Raw genomic sequence first — 12952 nt, 5'->3', positions numbered from 1 at the left:
CTGAGCTCTGATGAGTGCTCACAGTTTATTGATTACCACTGTAAAAACAACTTACACAGCTGAGGGGAAATTCCACCTTTAAAAAAACCCCAAAACACCTTTATAAGAAAGTTTAGGGCAGAAATGCAAAGGAACAGACTCAGAACTATGGAATAATATTTGACAAGCAGTAGGAAAGATTCAAGTTAAATGATCTGTGTTAATGATGTTAGATTTCCTCCTTTGGCTCTACTCAATCATTCATACAAACCATGTCTGACTAATGTTCTGTCCTTATGAACACTCTATGATCACATTACAGAGTTTGCATCATTTGCAAAAATGTGTACTCAGAGAACTCTCTCCAGCAGCAATAGTGATGAGTTCCAGAATTTTAAAGTTATTCTGAGTGTTATTTTTATGAACAACTAATATGAAACAGATTTGAAAACTAAGCCCTTAAAAAAAAAACACAACTTAAAAAATATTAGACTTTCTCCCAAATGAAAACCATATTTCCCTTCAAACTACTAAATCTCAAAAACATATTTTCAAATTTATTTCCAACCTTTTTTGGGGAAATCCATCTTGGGTTAGAGACTGCACATAAGAATCAAGAACAAGGGTAGTGTAGTCAGCATCAGGCTTGTCATGAAAAATAATTACTAATCTCCTTCAAGACGTTGACTGCAGAATTTTCAGTGCAGCTGTGGACTCCATGAAGCTGTGCTTTCCTCCTCGTTTTGTAAATGCCTGGCTTTAATCATAATTGATATTTTAAAAACAAAGGCAGAACCATAGAGATGCAAGCTGGCAATTAAGAGTGGAAGTTCTTTGTTGAGGATTTTCCCGGGTTCTCTAGAGGATCTTGATTCCTGTGCTGCCACTGAAGGGACAGAGGCAGCACACAGGGACCTGAAGCAGCAGAGAGCTGCTGGAGGAAGTGGGCATGGCTGTCACTGGCCTCTCCTTGAAGGATTGTGCTGAGCAGGACAAGCTCCTCTGCTAAAACGCAAGTGGGAGTGTATTGGGTTTGCATCGCCAGGTTTTGGTAGTGGGGTGGATACAGGGTGTCTTCCCTGAGAAGATGCTGGAAGCTTCCCCCATGTCTGGTAGAGCCACTGTCAGCTGGCTTCAAGACGGATCTGTCACTGGTTAAGGCCAAACCCATCAAAAGTGGTGGTAATACTTCTGTGATAACATATTTAAAAATAAGAAAAATAAAAGCTATTGTGCAGATGCAATTGCAGCCAGAGAAGGGAGGGGTGAGAGCACACAAGAGGAACAGCTCTGCAGACACCCGGGGCAGTGGAGAAGGAGGGGCAGGAGCTGCTCCAGGCGCCAGAGCCGAGGTTCCCCCACAGCCTGTGGTGAAGCCTCTGTACCCCTGCAGCCCCTGGAGGAGCCCAGACTGGAGCAGGGGGATGCCTGAGAGAGGACTGTCAACCTGTGGGAAAACTGTGCCAGAGCAGGCTCCTGGCAGGGAGCTGCACACCCATGGAGAGAGCATTCCATGCTGGAGGAGGTTTCCTGGCAGGACTTGTGACCCCATGAGGGACCTGCACTGGAGTGGGCTGTGCTTGAGGGACTGTGCCTTATGGAAGAGTGACCCACATTGCAGAGAACTGTTGCCTGTGGGATGGACTCCTGTGGGAGGTCATGGAGTACTGTCTCCTGTGGGAGGGACCGCAGTTTGGCATCTCACCAATGTATATAAACACCATCAGGGAGGGTGCAAGGAGGATGAAGGACGGCTCTTTCCAGTGGTGCCCAGTGACAGCACCATGGAGAATGGGAACAGACAGAAACACAGGAGGTTCCTCCTGAGCAATTCAGTACAGATGGATAAGAACATACATGTCTCCTTTTTCTTGGCCTAGAAGAAATTAACTGCTCATCTGCATTTGGGCATATTTTACCTAAGGCCAAAAAAATGTATTTTAAATGAAATTTCTGGCTCCTGGGGAAAAAAGAAAAAGGCAATTTGAAAGGCAAGGAAGGTAAAGAAAGAGAGAAGGAAGGAAAAAATCAACCAAGCAGCAAAGTGCAATATTTAATTATAGGTTATGGAGGTCTCCAGTAGGTTACTCTTCTTTGATCTATCCAGACTATCATCTGACACAAGGTTAACTACTTGTGTGAAAGACTTGGTTGATCAGCTTAGCTCATAATTGATATTATTTCACCCAGTGCTTGCACTCAGGGATAACTGGAATTCTTATTTCCTGACACAGTAAGAAGGTGGTGGACTAAAAATCATTGCAGATAAATTGAGAAAGTCCCTTCAGGTCAGTGCTGTGACATTGTCAGCTCTATGAAGGGACATACAACCCTGTGCCTTTTGCTTTTGCATCATCTTTCAATATGTATCCTGTCTTGTTGTCCTTTTCTTTTACTCGACTATATATCACAAAAATTGTATTATCACAATAAAGAAATTGGGTCAAACTTTAAATTAAACAGAGGATACATACGGTTGTATGGGTTTTTTTTCACTTTGTGGCTAATTTTTTTTTAATAAGTGCTTTCCATAGCTGTTCAGATTCTGCTGCTTGATCCTGTAGTAAAGTCATAACTCTGAATTTGCCTATCATAGTCTGTTGCCTTGTAAATTGCTGATGGTGAAGTTCAGAATTTGTACTCCCACACAACAGCAATTTAAAGATAGATTGTATAAATTAAAATCTCATTTTGTGTGTTTAACAACCATGTTAAACATCTTCAGGATGACCAAAAGAAATAGCACGTTAAGTAACAGATTTATAAAGAACATTTAAACTTCAGACCTATTGCAATATAAAAATTTTAATTTAATTACTTTAGATCACCAGTTAAAAGTGAGTTGCAATCTGTGTATTTTCTAAGTTCAGCTTGAAAGTAGTAACAGTATAGTTACATTTTTATGAGAGACAAGTTCTTTTTAGGATTGCTCAGAAGTTCTGGTTAATATTTTTAAAAGTTGCAAAATTGCATTTTAACAAACCAACCAAATAATCAAACGCCAAAATGTCAATTTTTATTTTCAATATTGCACATCTAAGAAAATATAGTGGTGAAAAAAGAAACAGTAAAGAATATCATAATACTTTTCTTTTTAAACAAATTAACTGAACTCAGCTTTTCCATCTGATTTTTCTCCTTACATTGTAACCATATAACATATCACAAGAGCATATTTTTCTGAAACACATCAAAGCTCATACTGACCAAGTACAGACTGATTTATCACAGATGCATCCCTCACATTCCACGTTTAATCTGCATTTAAGTATATGGTTGTGAGAAAAGCACTGGGTGGTTTGACCTGCAGTACTTTTCATTACAGTGACACCCACTACGCAGCTTGATTCAGCATGAGCTGAACTCACTGGGGCTTTTAATGAAGCTTTTAGCAAAAAGGCCACCAGCAAAACAACTCGAGGTGTCTGCCCTCCAGCTGCCTGAGAATGGCAGGTGCTCAGCTGCAAATTCACACTGTTCACACATTTGCTTAGCTCAAATTCACACCTCGTACCGTGGAAGTCCTGCAACCTGAAAGGTAGAGTGGTATCTCTGTGCCCAACTAATGAAGGGGTCATTATTCTTATCTCAGAGTGGTTTGAAGGATTTTACAGGAAGAGCAGCTGTACCTTGAATTTGAGGTAACCATGGTGGCTCTCAATACTTCACAGTATTTATGAGCCAAGTGACTGCCTTATCCTGAAATGGTCACCTTACTGCACTTCTGCAGATCTGGCTCATTGAATTCCAACCTATTTTGCTGTTTATTTGGTTTTGAAAAGACCTGAAGGCTTCAGACAGTGTCTACCACAGCAGTTCACCTCTTGCCTGGAGTGAACTTCTGGGTTTCTCCACTCCTTAGGTTTGGTGGTCTGTAGTTCCACCTCCAAGTTATAATTCACAAGTCCAAGTTTCAACAAGGTCTGACTTTCTGCAAGTCTTGATTTCATCAGAAACTTTCCCTTGCCTCTATGTTTCTTGTCTGTAGTATAATGACCAAGGTGTGCTTGTACTCACAAGGACGTCGTGTGTCTGTTCATGACAGAATGGTCATGGCCCAGCAAACTGTTTTACTTCATATCTGGATGGCACCTTCAGTCCATCAGGGCACGGTGTGAGGCACCTCTAATTAAACATTTATCTTGCCAGCCTGGCAGGGAGAGGGGATGTGTTCGCTGGTAACAGATTACTCCTTCGTGTTTATGAAATTGTGGCAACCTCTCTCACTGTTTTTGTATCTGATCCCATAAGTGCAAAGTAATTCAGGCTGGAAAAGATCTCAGGAGATCTCTACTCCATCCTTCTGCTCAAAGAAGTGTCAACATCTGACGCCACACAGGTTTGCAAAGAGTTTTTTCCAGTCAGGGCTTGAAACTCTGCAAGGACGGACACTACCTAGCCTCTGCATAAGCTCTACCACTGGTTGACTGTCCTCATAGGAAATTTTTTTTCTTTAATCCAATCTGAACCACACATTTCAGCTCATGTCCATTGTCTTGATCCTCTTCCCATACACTACTAAGTGTACGGGAACTTCTTATTTGATTTTTTACTCAGGCCTAAGACATCATTATACATTTTACAATGGGCAAAGGAAACCAGTGATGTCAGAATAATAATTCCAGTGTGGCAGCAGCAGGAGAACTCACACTTCTATCAACAGAAAAATGAAAAAATATTTTGTCAAGCAATATTACAGCATGCCATAAATTATATCACTCAGTTTATTCTAACTCATGTTATCTGAAAGCTATGTGATTTGTAGGCATTTTTAGTCAATTTGAGAACTTTAAGTTATTTGTGTTGCTCTAAGACTGTGGAGTTCAACAACAAAAATATCACACTGCAGAAGAGTCAGACTCTGGTTTTAATGTCAGGATGGAGAACTGATCTTTCTGGACCTTGTCTAGATGAAAAATAAAACTCAAATTGTGCTAAATGAACAACAACAGATGGCTTTGTTCACCTCTAAAAAGGAGGAATAGAAAGACGATTTTCAGAGTTGTTTATACAGACTGAATATGTTTTTGGAAATGCTCAGTGTTGTTACTCCAGAGAGTAAGTAGCTACAAATGGGACATACATCATGTATGTCACCTACCTGGGGTTTTACAGCTCAGTAGAAACACTAACAATAATTTATTTACATACTCCTGAAAAAAACTGTCCTTAACTTCCTACTTTGCCTAACCATGCTGCAGTGTGTCTGAGCAGGAGAGCTGAGTCTCGGTTCTCTCTGCATATCCAGTTTTGAGACGTGGGCCAAAGCAGCAAGCCTTAGCCAGGTCATTTCCTTGGTAAGGAGCCCAAGAAAGCGCTCACTCCTCAGCAGCAGTGCTGTGGCAACAGATGGGCTTCACACATTCAGCTGTCCTGTTGCAAAAGTTCTTGCAGGGATACAAGTTGTACTCCTTAGGAACCTGATTTAGGGTATGCTGGCAAAAATGCTGTCTGTACTAAAGTCAGGTATCCTACTTTCTACAGAGCTCACTCTACCTACAAGCCACCTGATGGATGGAAAAAATAATCTCTGGAATTATAGAATCATACAGTTATTAAAGTTGGAAAAGCTCTCTAAGATCAAGTCCAACCATTAACTTGCTATGCAATTCACCCCAGTCAGCAACCAAACATTAATGCAACTAGATTTGTGACTGGGAAGATAGTAGGGTTTTATCAACTTGTACTAATAAGAATCTTCACTATTTTTGCTAATTTTAAATCTTTTAGCTATAAAACATTTTTAGAGAAAATTATGACTGGTCTATTTGTCATTCTGTTCCCTGGAATCTTCAGATGATTTATAACCACTGTGATTCCCCTTTTGAAGTGAGTCTTCTAGAAATTGTCAGCTTCTTTTGAAGAAAAGAAGCAGCGTTGAGGTCAAGCATACACCTCAGTAAGAAAAGTTTAAGACATCTGGGCTTCTGTGTGTATTTTTGCTAACAGAAATCTGTAAGCCCACATCTGCCTGTCTTTGAAATGGAGAAAAGTTACATTCTATGGATGAAAAATTTGGGACTTAGAATAAATGTGGTAATTTAATATTTGTTTCAACTTGTTCTTTCAGGAAAATATTTTCTCCACATCTCACAGCTCACAGGCTTGTGTACATTAACTATACATTAAAATATACAGCTTTGCTGTATCAAATAGTCTGACATAAAAACTATGCAAAAGGGATAAGGGAAAAAGGACTCATAAGCATGCCATAATACCATCTAAAATGGCACTTCCTAGCTTTATTACCTCCGAGCACAATTCTGTTGCAATACTTTTCAATTAAACATATTTCAGGAACTTCAGAAGAAAATAAAACCAGTTTTTTGTAGGAAGCAGGCCATGTGAGCATTGTTCTTGGCTTCCTTTACAATCAAAAAGGGTTTATAATGGGCCCCATGCCACCATGTGTGGAGGAGGAGGGGGTGTGAGGCATGGAAGGGCTGCAGCAGAGCTGTGTCCCAGGCACCACTATGGCAGGGGCAGCTAGGAAGTGAGCACTGTCATGTTGTGCTGCTGCTTTGAGAACACTTCCCCTTCCCCTTGGCAGCCCTCAAATGGAAACTGTGAAAGCTGTGCAGAAGGAATGGCATACATGGAACTGTGGTGGGGTGACTCAGGTGACCAGAGTGCTGCGGGTGGATGGTTGCAAACCCTTCAGAGGGGACAGGCAAGGAAGAGAGGCAGTGAGGAAGCCCTGTGTGTGAGGGAGTGTTTTGACTGGCAAGGGCTTTATGATGGTAACGATTAAGGTTGAATTCTTAGGGCCAACAAGGCAGATACCCTGGGAGTCTGTTATAGACCACCCAACCAGGATGAAGAGGCAGACGAATACTCCACAAGTAGCTGAAGAGTACCTGTAGGTGCTGGCCCTTGTTCTCTTGGGAAGCAAGAGAGTCCCCATAACCCAGGAGGAAACAGTCAGTGACCTGCTGCTCTACTTCAACATGCCAAATAGTACTGAGGGAGCTGGTGGAAGTGCTCTCCGAGCCACTTTCCATTATTCTCCAGAAGTCCTGGCTAACCAGAGGGGTCTCAGGGGACTGGAAGTGAGCACTATCTCTGGAAGTGTTCAAGAACACATGTAGATGTGGTAATTAGAGATTTGGTTTAACAATGGATTGGAGTGCTGGGTTAATGGTTGGACCCAATGACCTTCAGGGTCTTTTTCAACCTTAATCACAGAATCACAGAACCATTAAGGTTGGAAAAGACCTCCAAGATTATAATGTCCAATGTTTGACCTAATACCACTATACCCAGTAAGTGAAGTGAGAGGTGGTTTTGACTTTGTATTATGCAATATAATGAAAAAGAGAAAGTTTTTTTCCCTTGAATCTTTGTAGCAGTGAGAAAAATCTCATGGTTTCTCCCTGAGCCTGCCCCAGCAATTCCCTGGCAATGCTGCTTTAGTGAGAAATGTTGCAAAAACTAGAAAGAATTTTCTGGGCCTCTCTAACAGTGGAGAACTTCCACCTGTTAAGCTAAGACTTCAGCATGAACTTCAAATGTTAAAGTTAAAACACTGTAAGATATAAAGTCATGCTTTATACCAAACAAAAACTGAAATATTGCAAACATGTAGTGACCTTCATTGCATTCTGGAGCAGTTTTGAGGCTATTTCAAAACTCAATTTTTCACCCTCATAGTGAATAGAGGAGTCTAGCCCTTAACCAGCACATCACTTCCTATTTATTACTCTTCTGCTAATAGTTAACACAGAGTTGTTTTCTCATGCTGCAATTTCACTCTGACATTGCCACTATATTGTGAAGAAAGTATGAATCTCCTGCCACCTCATTTTCAGCTACAAAACCATATTTGTTCATCACTATGGCAACGGCTGCCCCAGCCCAGCCTAATAGGGTGCTTGTCTAGACAGCATTAAACATATCTGTGCTTATGTGTGTCTGGTTTTAGCAGCCAGGTGTGCAGAAGGTGGGGTGAAAGGAAGACAGGCAAGAGAAAAGAAGTGAATAAAAGGGTAAAAGCATCTCAGAAGTCACCACACTTTACAGGAGAATTTTTTGTTCTGGAGGCCTTTCCTGGGACATGGTGTTAAAATGTGTTCCTCGCTCAGGACACTCACATTTAAAGATGTGCATGAAAGAACTTCAAACTGATTTCTGATTGAGTAAGAGGCCACCACCACCTGCAGGCTACTCCAGAGCAGAGGCATTTCTCAGGGGCAGAAAGCCGTTTTGCAGTTCCTAGGAAGAAGGGGGATGTGTCTGAGACTGATCCAGGCCAACAGGTCTTAGCAAGGACCTGAGGAAAGCCTTAGCTGTAATTCAGATCTGCTGGTTGCATGTTGGGGGAAACAGAATAAAGCACCCCAGCACTGTCCACCTCCCTGTCATGAGAGACCCCTTGGAAAGGAACAGTTACCCCAGAGACAGTGGGGCAACTGAGCCTGCGTACACCAAGAGAGCCACAAGACTTCATCCGTGCAATAAAAGGAATGCATATTTTCAGCATTTTTCATTCACACTGATAATCTGTATTTCACAGTGGAAGAGCATCTAAGCAGGCATCCTTCCCCCTTTCCTGTGCATGACACAAGCAAGTACTCCCTAAGCCATTTCAAATTAATGTTGAGATGTTCTTCTGGAAGACAGGCATCAACCTTCTGACTGGCACTAAGTGACAGAGAAATACAGACCTGTTCAGAATCAATTCAAGGACAAGGTCTGATGGCAAACAGGCTCCTAGCAGGTGTTGGGAAAAGCCAGAGATGCTTGTGGTGCCAACACCCTGCTTCTGTGTTGTGAGGCTGATTTGTTGCCAGAGCTGGTCAGAAAGAGAGCATGTCTCACTGAAGAGGAGACAGTTAAGATTGTTGGAGAGATACATATTCGGCATATTCTCAGTGCCACTTTGTCTAGACAGAGAGTTACTGAATCCATGAGAAAATACTCTCCCTGTGGAAGCACTTCAGGTAGGTCCCACCGCTGAGTCTGCATTTTGTCTGTACAGGACAAGGAGATGCAGTTTGCACTTTCTGAAACACATTGAGTAGGTTGAGAGCAAAGACTGAAACGGCCAGTTTTTAACAAGAACAGTATCAGGTGATCATATGTCCACTGCCCATTTTACAGCCATCCCAAACTCATGCTCACAGATTATATGGCGTTCATATGTTGCATCCCAGTATCCCGCCCCAACATCAACAGAGTTACATTATACCCTTCCATGCTCTTGGCTCAGCATGGTTCAAATTGGAGCATCTGATCATTCCAAAAAGAGATATTTTTGTAGCACATTCATTTATCCCATAAATATGAGGAAATGGTAAGCAAAAAAACCCCTGCATATTGTATTTTATAGTTGAAAAGTATAACTACAGTCTCAACTGTGGTCTGGCAAACAGTGTCCCAATTTTCAAGAACAACAAGGAGGAGGACCCTGGAAATACAGGCCTGTCAGTCTCACTTCAGTGCCTTGCAAAGTTATGGAGAATATTATTCTGGGAGGTATTAAAAAACACCTGAAGGACAATGCAGTCACTGCCACCACAGCTTCATAAGAGGAAATTCCTGCTTATCCAACCTTATTCTTTTTATAACAAGGTAACCCATCTAGCTGATGAAGAGAAGACAGTTGATGTCATCTTTCTGGATTTCAGAAAAGCTTTTGACCCTGTCTCTCACAGGATGCTTCTGGACAAAATGTCCAGCACACAGCTGAATATTTACTTTATATCAATCTTTCCTACCCAGAAGATCCCCATTATTTTGATTCCCCATCAGCATTATTCCAGCCTGAGTGTCAGTGAGGGGTGGACTTCGACCATCTGTTTATGGTACTGTACTAATAATTGTAATTGTTTGGTCTTAGGAACATCTCTTATATACTTACTGGTCTTCCAAAGTCTTAGAAGTGCCCACATAAGTCACTCTCATGCAGCCAAATTAATTACTTGTAGCTGTTTGAAAATACTTGAATTGTCTAAAATCCAGTGTTATTTGGGTTAGCAATTAAGCCCAAGACGAGCTTAATGAGAGCAGTTGCATATATGAGGGTACTGTTGCCAGGCTCCTGCTTAAACTCCTTGAGTTTCCTTTGTTTAAATGCTCCTGGGAGAACAAAATATCTTCCTGAGACATCAAGTGCCTAAGCTGAACCATTGCTTGCAAGAGCTTAATATTCTCCATCATGAGGCCAGGCTGCTGATGAATCCCAATAATTGATATAATGTAGAAGAGATTGTATAGGAGTGAGGATTTAATCTCAGTGTTAGTATCGCCCCTAGGAAAATTACCATCTGTGTTCAATAAAGGATGCAGCTCACTGCTTGAATATGATTTTTGTGTTTAATGCTTAGCATCAGTTCCATTTCTGAGGCAAACTGAAATATTCAGGATACTCTTTGGCAAAAAGTGGAGATGAAGAGGCACGATTCAAATACCGGAAGAATGATGTCTGTTATACAGAGAGGTGCTCCAGAAAGTTTATTGTTTTTCTAAACAGAAACGATGTCCAGATGTCCAAACTCTACTGTAATCTACTTGTCTCTTGAGGCTGCCAGACATTCAGGAGAGCTGCCCATGGCTGATGGTGCCTGAGCTCTGATCCTGATGTCACTCTGCACTCGAACTGCTGGATCCAAACTAGACTGAAGCATTTGCTTCAGGATATTAGGAACACATAATTCTCGACTGCACTGATAAAAGAGTGCTAGAGAGCATTTGTGTTTAACATAAATTAATAAATATATTTTTGTTTCACGTGACATGAAATGTGAATTGTAATAACTGCTGTTCTCCATGAGTAATGACAGCCACCACTACTACGCATTTGATTACACAGGAAGGTGGCAGCAATTGCAATCACTGCACTCTTTAACGAGGACATTACATTTGCTGAAAAGAGGCAAAAAGACAAATAGTTTGCATATTTTAAAAAGAAACAAAAGACCTTATTAAAAATTTCTTATTATAAATCAAGGAAATCAAACACATTGCAAAGGTCTACAGCAAAGCAATAGAACTTTTATTTTTCTTCAGTTCCCTGTCATAATTTCCAAAAAAGTCAATGTCCTCAAAGCTTTACAAAATGAAAAAAAAACCCCACCAAAATGAGCAACCACTTCTGTTTATAAAAACTGTTTATATCTTATACTTCTGCAGAATCATTTTTATTTCATGTTCCTTGCCTGAGTGGACAAAGTTTTGTAATATTTGCAAAGAATTTTCAAGCTAGCATCTTGTTTGGCTGTGCAGGTTTTCTGGTATGCTGTTGTACATTTGCTGTTATTAGTCTTCTTGATGCACTTACTGCTGCTTTCATCTTGCCAGACCCTATCTAGAAAGAATCACTAAAACAGTTGCTAGGCTAAGTAATTTAATGAAAGGAAGAAAGGAGTGTTGGATGCCTTGAAAATTTCTCTGGTGTACATCTTTATCAAGTAAATATTGATAAAGTTGTCTTGATAAAAGTCACAGGTGATTTTTTATTAGCATATTAGTTTATTTCAGCGGGACAAGGATTTGGCCCACCTGTATATTTTTACTGACAATCTTGAGCATAAACACAAAGTATAAAGTAGTTTTTGCAGACCGATTTCTTACTTTTGTCAACTTTTTACAGTTGCTCATCTATGCCTCTGTTGTGCTTAGCTTGACAAAACAATTCTCAGTTGTAAACTCTGTCGTGCAAACTGAAAAAACACAACATGCCCTGGTTTTGCCAGCTGAAGTAGCACAACCGTGCTTGGTATGGATGCCACTGGATTGTAACTAGCAAGTACCAGAAATAGTATCTGTTTCTGCCCTAAGGTGGAGTCCTGCAAAACTTCCACAGAGCAAATCCTGGGGTCACATTCTGCTTCCAGATACAGCCTGACAAGTCCTGGGAAAGAGAGGAAGTGCTGTGTAAGTGCAACTGAAAGCAGAAACGTTTTGCTCATTATTTAGCTGCAGCTGTCCCTGTAGCATGTTTGAGAAGAATGAGCTGAAGTTTAAATATTCCTCCACTGAACCCATAGGCTGAGCAACCCTTCTGGCGTGTTGCTTGCCAGGGTAAACTGAGCACTTGGGGTAGAATCTTGCTTTTATACTTCTATTTTAGTCTCAGCAGCAACATTAATAAAGCATGGCAGCTTGTTCTCATTCCAATTCAGTGGGAGTCTTGTTATACAATGTACTTTGATGTACAGTAATCTCTACCTGCTATCAGATTGGGAGACAAAATCACACTGCAACACAGAATCTGATAATTTATCTCACTCTAAAATGCATCTAAAATGTGGAATTTGGTCATTACATAATGCACTTTTTACAGGATTTTTAAAAATTGCTACTTGAAATCTGTTGTGACAGGTCTTTTTGTGTTTGTATGGATTTGTCTCTTCAGCGTTAGTAGCAGTTTGGCCTTTCAGACCAGTATTTACAGAAGGAAGGGGGAATTGGCAAAGGGAAGAAACACTGAACCATGAGTAAAACATTAAAACAGAGTAAAACATTGAGTGATGGCTGCTGGATCTGACTGGCTTTCAGAAATTGAATCAAAAGCACTCCCAGTTTCTCCTGGGTCATTATGTTTTATGTTGTGGGTTGTTATGGGGTAGCATTTTATTTTCAGCGTTTACAGAGAAATTGAAAACATTCCCTTAGAAAGATGAAGATTGAGTTCCTGGTTCACAAAGCTAGTTATTCATGGGGGAAAATTAAGTATCCTTAAAACCAAAAATGATAAAAACCTGCTCCTGAGCAGTAAGATCTAATCAGTAGTGTTATTATAGACTGTTGAGTAATTAAAAACAAACTGGCTTTACTTTTAAAAGTGCAGTATTTTACTCTTTAGCCTCTCTCTCTAGGAAGGGATTTGAGTGTCTCTGTCAGATCTGAATCTCCTTAACAATTGACCACAGAATAATGTGTATTAAAATTCAGACAGATTTATCATTTCAAGAAGATCTAAAATAACTCTAATGGGAAGAAATTAAAATAACAGAGACCTTCTTTCTCTACT

The sequence above is a fragment of the Corvus cornix genome, chromosome Z, assembly GCF_000738735.6.
Source record: "Corvus cornix cornix isolate S_Up_H32 chromosome Z, ASM73873v5, whole genome shotgun sequence".
Classification (NCBI taxonomy): domain Eukaryota; kingdom Metazoa; phylum Chordata; class Aves; order Passeriformes; family Corvidae; genus Corvus; species Corvus cornix.
This window is presented reverse-complemented; position numbering follows the sequence as displayed.